The following is an 11,886-nucleotide window of genomic DNA, read 5'->3' as shown; positions in this document are numbered from 1 at the left end:
AATAGAGCCCTTTTGTAAGCTAATTTTAGCAATACAATCAGGAGGTAGAAACACACTTCCAACCCATACAAGGACCACATGTGAACATGTTAGACATACCTTATAGCTTCTGTTTGAAAATTCTGCTATGAAATAAATACAAAATTTACTAGTTATAATGGTTGGATTTGAAAAAAAAATTTTAGTAGATGAAATAAGTTTATTGATCCAGATCGCTAAAGCTTTTTTTTTTAAAGCTTTTTAAGCCTTTTTTATAGCTTTTTTTTTTAAGATTTTTTTTTTTTAATTTATTTGAAAGAAAGAGAGAAAGAAGCAAGCATGAGCCAGGTAAAGCGCAGAGGGAGAGGGAGTAGGACAAGCAGACTCCTGCTGAGCAAGGAGCCCGAAACAGGCTCAGTTTCACAACCCTGGAGGATCAGGACCCTGGGATCAGGACCTGAGCCAAAAGCAGGTGCTTAATGGACTGAGCCTCCCAGGCAGCCTCGCTAGAGCTTTTTAAAAATATATTTATGGTCTTTCGTGGGTGGGGACAAGAACAGAGCGTGCACCATGAAGGCCTCAGGCACATTGCCAGAGTACAAGGTGGTGGAGGCACTGCCTACAGACCCCCAAATGTCCCAGTCCACCCCTCTATTGCATGCATATCTTTGCACCTAATCATGTTGTTGCAGAGTCCCACTTCTGGTACTTTTGTGAGATCGTTTGAGTGTGACAATCAAGAAAGAATTCTGAAGAAGTGTTCTTGTATAGCTTAGTAAGTTTATTTAAGTAGCAAGGGGAAAGGACCCGTGGGCAGAAAAAGCTGCATTCTTTCTATATGAAGCTGGTGGTTATATGCTTAGTGCTCAAGGGGGAGGGAACGTGCAGGAAGAATTAGATCATAAATATCTTCTTCGAATTTCTACTTATAAAACTACTTTCGCAAGATTTCTTTGGCACTTATCATTTAGCTTGATATTCACTATTGGTGAGACATACAGGCAGTCCTGAGACCCTTTAAGAATGTAGCAGCCAGCACCTATTTGATCCTTGTCAAAACTATGCAGGCTATAGGTCAGACGTCTGAGCTAAAGGTGAATAATTTTCTTCTTTTATCCTTAATCACTTTGTGTCTCAGCTGAACAAGCTGAGGAAGTCTTCAGGGGAAATTGTGTACTGGACAGGTGTTCAAAAAATCCCCAATGTGGGTGAAGGACTTTGGCATCTGGCTGTGCTATGACTCCCACGGTGGCAGCGACAACACATACAGACAGTACCGGGACCTACCACTGCTGGCAATGTCACCCAGTGCTACCAAGACAGGGGTGTCTGGCACCCTTTTCAAGTACACTTGGTCCAGATCATGAAGGTAGAGGAGACTGCAGCCAGCAAGTGCTGCTCACGAGACGCCAAAATCTAATTCCCAATACCCCACTGGGTCCTACCTTGCCAGCACAAGCCATGCTTCACCACCAGGAGACCCAACACCTTCTCTTAGATGCAGAGCTTCCCTGTCCCCAGGTCTGCCCAAATAAACTCCTTGGAAAAAAAAACAAAACAAAAAAATAATAATATATTTATAGATAGATACATACAGACGTAGATACATGGGTTTGTGGAGAAGACACTTAAGATTTATATTTGTCCTTGGCAAATAAAGTTTTAAGTGGACTTTCCTCCTCGTTTTTTTTGATCAGCATTACCTCCCTGGAATTTGCATTTTAAGGACATGGACTAGATTAAGAATTTCTGGAAAAGACGAGGCAGATACTGTGTATTTACAGCGCAAAGGTACAGAAGGAAAAGACAAGCACTTTCTAGAAGGACTTTCCTTCTCTTAAGACCAGAATTTTTACAACACTTATAAGCCTTTTAAGATAAATAAGGGAGGTTTTGGGACTGGTAAAAAGGATTGGTCTTTCTATTATTTTTGGAGTCACACCTCTGGGCCTGTAACGACTAGATCTGTAAGACAGCCATTTTTCATTTCTCAAAGAACTGGATTGTCGTCTAAATAATATCCAAGGACTGACATCACCCATCTAGCAATGAGAAAGTTTTCTTTTCCTGTGGTTACATTTAGCTTAGCAGAGAAGGCCTTAAAATTTTTTATCAGGCTCCAAATATTAGCTTTTAATTTGACCAAACTTCTGATAATAATGTTATTAAATTTTCAAAATATCTTGTTCAATTTTAGCTGGCACAAACAGTAAAGATTGCTGGCAGTATTAAGCAGCCTCATGAACTCGAGAGGGGTCCTCAAAGAGGGTGTAAAAGGTATTTTTTTACGGGATTTAGAGCCACTCCCAAAGATAGTACAGGCCAGACAGGCAAAAAGCCAAACCACGTTAAGATGCAAAAGGAGATGAGCAAGGAAACAGCTATTCCCAGGAGAAAAAAGATTAATAGCCAACAGGATCTGGATTTGGAAAGAAAGGGATAACGTGAATTTTTATTTCCCTCTCTCAACTGGACTCAGGAAATAATCTATTTAAAAAAAAAAAACTTTTGGGGCTTCTCTCAAAGTTTAATTTTTTTTTTTTTTTTTTTTTTTTTTACTATAGCCCTTAGTCTTTGACCAAGGAGTGAAGAATATCTAAGGAGGATCACGTGTAACCTCAGGCGGCTTTATTTTAAGAGGTAACTCTTTCTTCAGAATGGAAAGGCAGTTCAGAAAATTAGTAGAGTGATCACTCAGGTTAAAAAAAAGATAGGGGGGCAGCCCCGGTGGCTCAGCGGTTTAGCATGACCTTCAGCCCGGGGTTGATCCTGGAGACCCGGGATGGAGTCCCACATCGGGCTCCCTGCATGGAGTCTGCTTCTCCCTCTGCCTGTGTCTCTGCCTCTCTCTCCTTCTGTGTCTCTCATGAATGAATGAATGAATGAATGAATGAATAAATAAATAAACAAACGAACAAACAAACTTTAAAAAAAATAGGGGTGCCAGGGTGGCTCAGCAGTTGAGCATCTGCCTTTGGCTCAGGGCCTGATTCCAGGATCAAGTCCCACATCAGGTTCCCCCAGGGAGCCTGCTTCTCCCTCTATGTCTCTGCCTCTCTCTCTGTATCTCTCATGAATAAATAAATAAACCTTTAAAGGGGATCCTTGGGTGGCGCAGTGGTTTAGCGCCTGCCTTTGGCCCAGGGCGCGATCCTGGAGTCCTGGGATTGAGTCCTGCGTCAGGCTCCCAGCATGGAGCCTGCTTCTTCCCCCTCCTGTGTCTCTGCCTCTCTCTCTCTCTCTCTCTCTATGTCTATCATAAATAAATAAATCTTTAAAAAAATAAACCTTTAAAAAAAATAGAGGAGTTATGTCAGCCTTATGGTGTTTTGTCTTAAGTAACTCTTGTATTTATTAGCTTTTTATAGTGAACCCTTCAATGAGACTATTTCAGAATCTTTGGAAACTTCTGCAAACCAATTAAAATAGGTATCCCACTCTGTTTCATTTGGGAACGCTTGCTTTCAAAGTGCACTTCTTAAATGAACAAACTTGTCTAATTGAACGTTCCATATAGTGGCCACTGTAATTCTAGGTTATTTATAATAAAATTGTTTCATTTTGCTAGATTTCTGGGACTATAGTTGTTAGGTATAAAGTAAGCAGGTGCGCCAAGAAGGGAGTGCATGTGACTCTTTAGAATGTAAGGATTTCATTAGTTAAGTCTTTGGGTTTCTCAGAGCCAAACTAATACCTAAAAGGGGTGTGCAGCAGGGCTGTGGATTGTGCATGTTTTACAGTGTACCTCATTGCATGGAAGTTTTCTTGAGGTTAGTGGGTGACCTAGTGTCTAATCCTGTGACCTGTGACCAACTTATCCTATCACATTAATCCTCTTCAGGCAGTGAGCTCTCTAATAGCCTTTAAATGCTCAACACGTGCTCACCAATTTTTGCAGCTTTTTGGCCTCTGAGATCCTACTAGTAATAGCCTTTATTTACACAAAATAAGACGGACAAACCTTCACCTTAATATATTAGTAGTACTGTGTCCTGGCCATAAGAAGGCCCTGTGCACACCACCACCAAATTCCATGGAATCTTGCTGCGGTTTTCCACCTGAGGGATTGTGGTCTGAAAGTCTAGAGGCTTGGCTCTGAGCCGACTCTCTCTCAGTTGGACACTAGGCAAATATGCCAGCTCAATTGGCTCTGGGCATAACTGTCTGCCAGCTCAAGCTGACGCACCCTGTGAAGAAAAGCCAATTAGATAAATAGCTCAAACACAAAGCAGAGCAGAACTTAGACCAACAGTAGCTCACTCTTGGAAACCACAAGAAAGACAGTGAACTCAAAGTGGTTGCAGATACCACACCTGTGATTCTCACGGTCTCCAAATGCTACCAGAAGTGTGCTCTGGATCCCACCACTGCCACCAAATCTATTAAATAACAAAATTCAACCAAGTGAGTTTGAAGATCTAATTGGCTGTATTAAACAATTCATGAATCAGACAGCACCCCATCTACAAGTAGAGAGGCACTCTGAAGGGTTGTACAAAATGGAAAGTTTTTATAGACAGAGGGTGGGGACAAGAAAGCTTCTAGCAAAAGAAAAGGATTGTTCCAGAGGAAGCTGTTTTTTAGGGGCAAAGTATGGGGTCTTATGCAGATTACCTCCTCTCTGGGGGATGTAGAGGACCCAGGTGATAGACTCATTGGCACTGGTGGAAAGAAATACTTCCTGATTGACTCATTATGGCCACATTTCTTAAAGAGGTTGAAACTGCAATTATATTGGGTATTAAGTTGTGGTATGGGAATTCTATCTAAGTGACACCATTTGGGGCCTGCAATTTTTTTTTTTAACAGACCTATTCCTTACCTTTTCCCTCTGTGCTCTGTGTCACAGTGGCCTGTGTCCCCTGGTCCCTGTGTCATGTGGCTTCCAGCTGGGTTTGGCCAGTGTGTGTGTGTGTGGCAGGGGCGGCACTGGTAGAGCCTGGAGGCTGGGAGATTAGGAGAGTAAAACAGAAATCAGGGTCTTTGTCCCTCCTTCCCCTCTGCCTCAGGAATCAACTGGAGCAGTGACTGGCTTCCTTGCCTGGCCCTGGTTTCCAACTGGAGAGTCCTACCGTGATCCCAGCTTTTTCTTTCTTTTAGTAATAAAGAATTATTCACTATAACAGACACTGGGGTAATATAGAACTGGCTAGTAAGAAATAAAGAGAACTCTAAAGAATTTTTTTTAAGAATTTTAAAATAAAGAACAGTCACAACCTTCCGCTAAGATGGAGAACCCAAGTACAATTCTTCCCAACCTTACCAAACTAAGATCTAGATCTTACTGGAGACAGAATTGCCATGGCTCACGTGTAGTTTTGGAATATGGGTGAAGTTTGGTGGGGTGAGATCTGGAGCTGACCACCAAGAAAGAATTTTAGAGACATCTTTGGTGCAAAATGGTGATTCTATTAAAGCACCAGACAGGACCCATGGCCATGAAATGCTGCCGCCCAGGAGGTGTGAGGAGTGGCTGATTATATACTTGGGAGTTGGGGTAGGTAAGGAAAAAGGAGATTTTCAAAAGGATTTTCCTATGGTAAAGAGGACTCAGAAGGTACTGGAGGCCTTGCCGTTGTCAAGTTAGGGCTGTTTTTCCCTCTAGCAAGGCATTACCATTAAGAGAGTTGGGAACTTCCTGGAGGAATGTCACACATATCCCACCCAGGAGTGGGGTGGTTGGTTTGCAAGATGTGAGCTTTGTCCTCAGCTAGCCTTCTGTGCCCTCATCCACTGGATGGTGGTGAAGTTTGCTAAGGTGCCATGCCAGCAGAACTTACTGAAGTACTGAGGAGAGCCAGTTCCAGGCAGATGCTTCACCTTGTAACTCACTGCCAAGCCACCTAGGGGATGCTGGGAGAAGCTGCCTGTAGGGAGGCACCACGTGCTACTGGCTAGGGGATACTGCCGAAGCTGGGCACTGCAGAGGCAGAACAGACTGTGGGAGCACTGGCAGGAGGTGACACCGGGAGTCAGGAAGGGGAGGGAAAAAAAAAAAAAAACAACCCAAAACTCCTCCTGAAATGTCTCTCCAGCGCCTCCTACTGACAAGGGTTAATAATATGCCAACTGCTAAAGGAGAAGTACTTAGATGGAGTAATATAGGGCCTGTATTAGTTCACCAACGCTGTGTAATATATTACCACAAACTCAGTAACTTAAACAATACGGATTTATCATCTCACTCCTTCTGTGGATTAGGAGTCTGGCAAATTTGTCTGTGTCCTCTGCCTAGGATCTCATAAGCCTGAAATCAAGGTGTCAGCTACTGCATCCTCTCATCTAGAGGCTCAGGGAATAAATGATCCACAATCCAATAGCCAGTAGAATCCAGTTCCTGACAGGTCTAGCATTAAAATCTCTGTTTTCTTGTTAGCTGTTGCCAGGGGACCACTCTCCTTTCTTGCTATGTTGGCTCCCTCCAGAGGCCCTCTTAAACTTTGAATCTCTTCTCCTAGGAAGAGTACAGTCCCTTTTTAGGGATCACTTGAGTGCCATGCCCACCCAGGAAAATCACCTTTTTGATGAACTCAGTCACCTGATTTGAGACAACTACATTTGCAAAGGTCCTTCACCTTTGTCATCTGGTATAATCCAATCATGCATGTGCAAATCCTTCATAATCACAGTTCCACCCACACTTACAAGGAAAGGATTATCCAGCATGTATACCAGATGGATAGAGATCTGAGGGGCCATCTTAAAATTATGCCTATAGACAATGAAGGGTAGATTTGGGGTGGAATACCCCTCATTCCTGGGTTCCAGAAATATCACCTCCTCTCCAGCCAAGAAAAAAGCAACCGTCCACCATCATTAATCTCTGGGTCGCTAATCTCTGGGATGGTAATCACCATTCCGTTGATTTTTTGGTTGTTCCAGCACTTATATATTACAACTTCCTACAAAATTCTTTGTGTAAAATACTCAGAATAGTTCTTTTTCTCTAGTTAGACTCTTATTAAGACAAAGTTTTGCTGGTGTCTTTTCACTCAGGCAACTTTGGGTAAAACCATAAAAGTGGCAGAGTTTATAGATGGAAATAGGGTCTGGATTACCTGTTTATGCAGTTACCTTGTGCCCTCTGACCCTGCTTATACCTAATTCAGATGCACCACTTCCAAATTACAATGGTGGGATGCCTGGGTGGCTCAGTGGTTGAGCATTTGCCTTTGGCCCAGGTGTGATCCTGGGGTCCTGGGATCGAGTCCTGCTTCTCCCTCTGCCTATGTCTCTACCTCTCTCTGTGTATCTCTCATGAATAAATAAATAATCTTAAAATTACAGTGGCTTGCTGGTAGGCCCATTTGGCTTAATGACTTGGTGAGTCTTACAGAGCCTGACTCATAGCAGTTCTGGCCACATGGATACATGATGTTGCATCATCAGATGCTCCATTTCTATCAAGGCCCCATAGCACAATAAGATCTGATTTTCTAAAGGGTTTTAGGTTTTGTGCAGATCATGGACCTTATTCCAGAACCTAGAGTCTACATGGGATTGTTCTATTGGGGTTTGCCATAAATTGCACAAGGCAGCTTTTCCCATCATTAATACCTCCAACATCACAAGGTCTTCTAGATCTCAAATTCCAAGCTACAGTGCAGCTTATTCCATGGGCTCCAGGGAGCCTTCCATGTTGCTGAGTAAATGGATTGAAATGTGGAATACGCTGTTTCCAGAACACAAAGATTGTGCTTCCTTCTTAGTGGTGGGAGGTAAAATCATCAGCGGTGAGAGTGTCTGCATTGTGTGAATGATCTTGGTCCCTGGATGCCCCATGAGAAGATTTAAGTGGGGATCCATGCTCAAAATAAAGACAGAAGGGAAGTTGCAAACACAAAGCAGTTTATTAAAGCTAAAGTACACTCTCAAAGTGGGAAAGCTGGCAGGTTCCTTGAAGTAGAACCATCCCCTAGGTTGTTTTGGAATTGGATAATATTGGATATCTCTGGGCAGGAAGGAACTGTGACATACAATGGGGTGGTCTCTAACAGAGGCTGTTTCCAATCATTTGGGAAATTCCTTGCACATGTTGGGAGTAGGAGGAGTTTTTGGCCCTCCAAGATTTGTACCAGAACTGTCAAGGCAGCCTTTCTCAAAGGGCTGTGCCCACAATGCAAATATACGATAATGAGTCTAGGGGTTACCCTGGGGCAAAAGTAGAAGAGTGCATGTTCTGTACCTGTGGCTCTTGATCTGTCAGGCCCAATGTCTTGAAAGCCACAAGGTCAGGATGTTGAGCTCCAGGGCTTATAATGTGTAATTTTTGTTTGTTTAAAGACTTATTTATTTGAGAGAGGGAGAGAGAGAACACACATGCAGGGGGAAGAGGCAGAGGGAGAGAATCTCAAGCAGAATCCCTGCTGAGCTCAGGATTGGGGGGGGCGGTTAGGGGAGAGGGCTTCACCCCAGGACTCATGAGATTGCGACCTCAGTCGAAAGAAGAGTCTGGGCTCAACTGACTAAGCCACCCAAGCTCAGTATGTGTAGCTTTTTCTTTTCTTTTCTTTCTTTTCTTTTCTTTTTTAATCACCATCCTTGCCTCTAACTCCTGTCTCTATCATTCCCCTTCAAGGACTTGGGACTCTCCTTCAGGGCGTTCCTTTCACTGCTCCTGTCTGTCTAGCTTCTACCTAACATAATCACAATAATTTGTCCTTTACTTTAGAAGGGAATGTCCTGACATGCCTAGACTACCAGATCTCTAAAAACTTCATTGATGCTGTAGGCTACTCAATCTTCATAAGGTTTATCTTTCACTGACTGGAGCACAGGTGTCTTTCCAAGTTCACCAACATACTTGTGCCTTCTGGCTCATCCAGTCTAATGAAGTCATCCATAAATACAATAGACCATGTGATATTCTGCATCTCCAGGTGGTCCAGGTCCCTTTGTACCACGTCAGAGGATGAGAAGTTAACATGGCCCTAGGACAACATAAATGTGTCTTGCTGTGCCCATCTCACAGAATTGCAAACTGCTGCTTATTTTCTTTTCTTACCAGGGTGGAAAAGAATGCATTCATATTACCGGCAGTCTGTATCTGAGACCATATTAATCTCTGGCAAGGACTTCCACAGACTTTACCCACTGAGCTCTGGGTCTGAAAACAGACTCTGATATAGAAACTGGGCAAGGAATCATGACTTTTTTGGGGGTGGCTGCTCTAAGCCTCCTGGTCATCCATTCTTGATTTTTTATTTTACAGATTGAGCAATACTCAAAACTCCTAAAGGTTGTCCATTTACCTTGCCTCTAGACACACATCTCTTAGCCATCTTCATAACTGTCTACATGTTAGAATCCTCTGAGGGCCACTCCACCCTTTCTTCTAATGATAATTGTACCTACTTTGCTTCCAATGATTTTAGTCCTACCACCTGGCCGCTGTTACTTTAGGATCCTGTCAACACCATGGATATCAGGTAGCTAAGTCTTATAATGGCAGAGCTTACTACTGAAGCCCTGGCCTGCCGAAGATAGTCACCATGGAGTTTCTCAATGATTCTGGTGCCACTTTTACCAGCACATTCCTTACCACTTTAGAAAATAGAATTTCATCCGAATTCTACTGCAGAATGTAATGAGCAAGTGGGTTTTTCAGACTTATATAGTATATCCATACTAGAATACACATATCTCTAAGCCTTTTAATCCTTTACTGTCTCCCAAAGCAGTCTGAATTTTCTATTTCACTTTTTCAAAGCTTCCTCAAAAACCATTCCTGCAGCAAATTAACACTATTCCCCAGAGTGTTAAATCCTGTTGTAGAGAATGCTCTCATAACCATAAATTCTTCTTTCTCCAACATTTTATCTCATCCCCATTAATTTAACATCCTTAGGATCCAGTCCCACATATATTGTCTCAGCTCCTGCCAATACATGTTGGCTAGATCCTGCAGCTCCTTGGCATATGGTCCATTTCCTCCCTGAGCAGCTATGGAAAGTGCTATGTTATATTGTTTCTTGACCCTAGTAATTAGTGCGACGGCCAGCAGCGGGGATGGGGGCTGATTATGGGGAGCAAGTACATGTTGTTTAATCAGGTAAAGGCCTATACATTACCTTCAAGTAGAAGAGGATAAGTGGCCTTTCACAGGAAGGAAAGTGTTACTTCCTCAGGCCCAGAGGGCCCAGGGGAATCTGAGGACTCCAGATTTTCAAGTTCATCAACCCAGATAAGATATCCTCATCTCAAGTTTCAGGGTCCCACTCCTTCCCATTCGTGACCCTAATGGTGTGACAGACTTGGCGTGGCTGAGAATTCACTCTTCTATGGAGTTTTGCTACTATTTATAAAGTCCTGGACCCAATCTTCAACTTCTACTTCCATTCGGCTACAGGATTTGAGTCTGCTTATATGCTGCCAAGAAGGTCCTCTGGCTTTCATATTTCATCTTGAATTGGAGGTTAATTGCCCTCAGTCTTTCATTGGGTTTCTTTTTCTTCCAATGCTTCAGCAACACAGAGCAAGTGCCATTTAATTCCATAGTCCTTATAAGTACTACTTCTCTCAAATGTCTCAAAGAACTGAGTTACTATGCCTTGCATCCCTCCCCCTAGAGTCCTAGCCCAGCTCGCTACCAGTAAAACTTTTAATAACTGCACAGCTGCAGCACGCCAGACACTATCCAAACTCCACTGACTGTCAATGATGGGATCCTCGTTGCTGGCTGGCCAGTGAGTTTAGTTGCTAGGACAGGTTGGGCACCAACTTTCCTAGATGGGACTGCCTAGGAAATTAGATTCTGAGGCAGAAATTTGTATGCAGGAGGCTTATCAGAGCATACTTTCAGGAAAAGTATCTGTCAGTAAGTGAAAGAATTGGGATTGGCTAGAAGATGTTTTGAACTACTAAGGAGCTGCATCAGAAGCTTCAACTGATCCTGTGAGTTGTCTCAGATAGAGGCAAGAGCTGGACCTTTTATACTGGCATCAATTAATCATTGGATGCAGATACCCCCTGGGAAGAGGTATAAACTTGAGGCAAGTTAAGTGTCCTTCAGCAAGGAGCTCAGCTGTGTGTACCATCAGTAGTCCACATAGCCAGCAGCTGGGAGAATTAGCACCTCTGTCCTGAAGGAGGGATCTGAGAAGCACACCACATCTGCTGTAGTTAGTTTTTGCTCACAACCTACAAACTCCCAAGCTAAGAGAAAAGACAAATGTATTGAAGTAGTCCAAAAGAGATTAGACAACTACCAGATTCTTAAAAGATTTGCTTCTGAGATAGGAATGCTGGGGAAATGCGTTAATAATGAAAGAAAAATTTTTCCATTACAAGGAAGTAACCTGAGGTCATTTATGAATTCCTTGACATTCATGACAATGCCTTTCCCTGAATCTCTTCCTACCCATCTGATCACTTCCCAGTTTCCTTTACGAACTCTTTTCTGCCATCTTATTCTCTCTTCTAAAGATGTGGCCTACGTGTACCCCCTCTACTCCGTACTACCTTGTCTATTTCATTTTGTCCCTTAGGTGTGAAGGACACCCAGATCTATGTCTCTAGCTCTCAGCTCACTTCTGAGCTCCAGACTCTATCTTCTTATGACCTGCTGGCCATTCATGCCATCTTACCTCAAATTCAACACGTCCAAAACAAAATTCCTTTTTTAAATAAATTCCCTCATTTATTTAAGTAGTCTCTATACCCCGAGACCAAGAGGTATATACTCTTCTGACTGAGCCAGCCAGGCGCCCCAAAACAAAATTCCTTAATATAACATTTAAGTGCCATCACAATCTGGTCCTTATCTAATTGGGCTATTGCCCCTCTACATTCACTGAGAGTCTGTCTGCCTTTTCCACTGGTTATTTCCTAGATACACATACTCTTCTTTCAGACTGGGATGCTCTGTTTAGCCTTCTCCATTTATCAGAATTCAATTCATCATCCAAA

At 42.9% G+C, this 11,886-nt stretch overlaps 1 protein-coding gene and 1 pseudogene across 8 annotated transcripts in view; one reads left to right on the top strand and one right to left on the bottom strand.

Moving 5' to 3' along the window:
• Positions 1-11,886, bottom strand: part of BLOC1S6 (biogenesis of lysosomal organelles complex 1 subunit 6) — a 118,549-nt gene that overhangs the window by 71,468 nt on the left and 35,195 nt on the right. The gene's annotated exons all lie outside the window — the stretch shown is intronic.
• LOC144302822 (large ribosomal subunit protein eL20 pseudogene) lies at positions 304-1,477 on the top strand (annotated as a pseudogene).

Source organism: Canis aureus, chromosome 32 (assembly GCF_053574225.1).
Source record: "Canis aureus isolate CA01 chromosome 32, VMU_Caureus_v.1.0, whole genome shotgun sequence".
In the NCBI taxonomy this organism is placed as follows: domain Eukaryota; kingdom Metazoa; phylum Chordata; class Mammalia; order Carnivora; family Canidae; genus Canis; species Canis aureus.
Note: the sequence above shows the minus strand (reverse complement) of the source record. Positions and strands in the feature narration are given on the sequence as shown.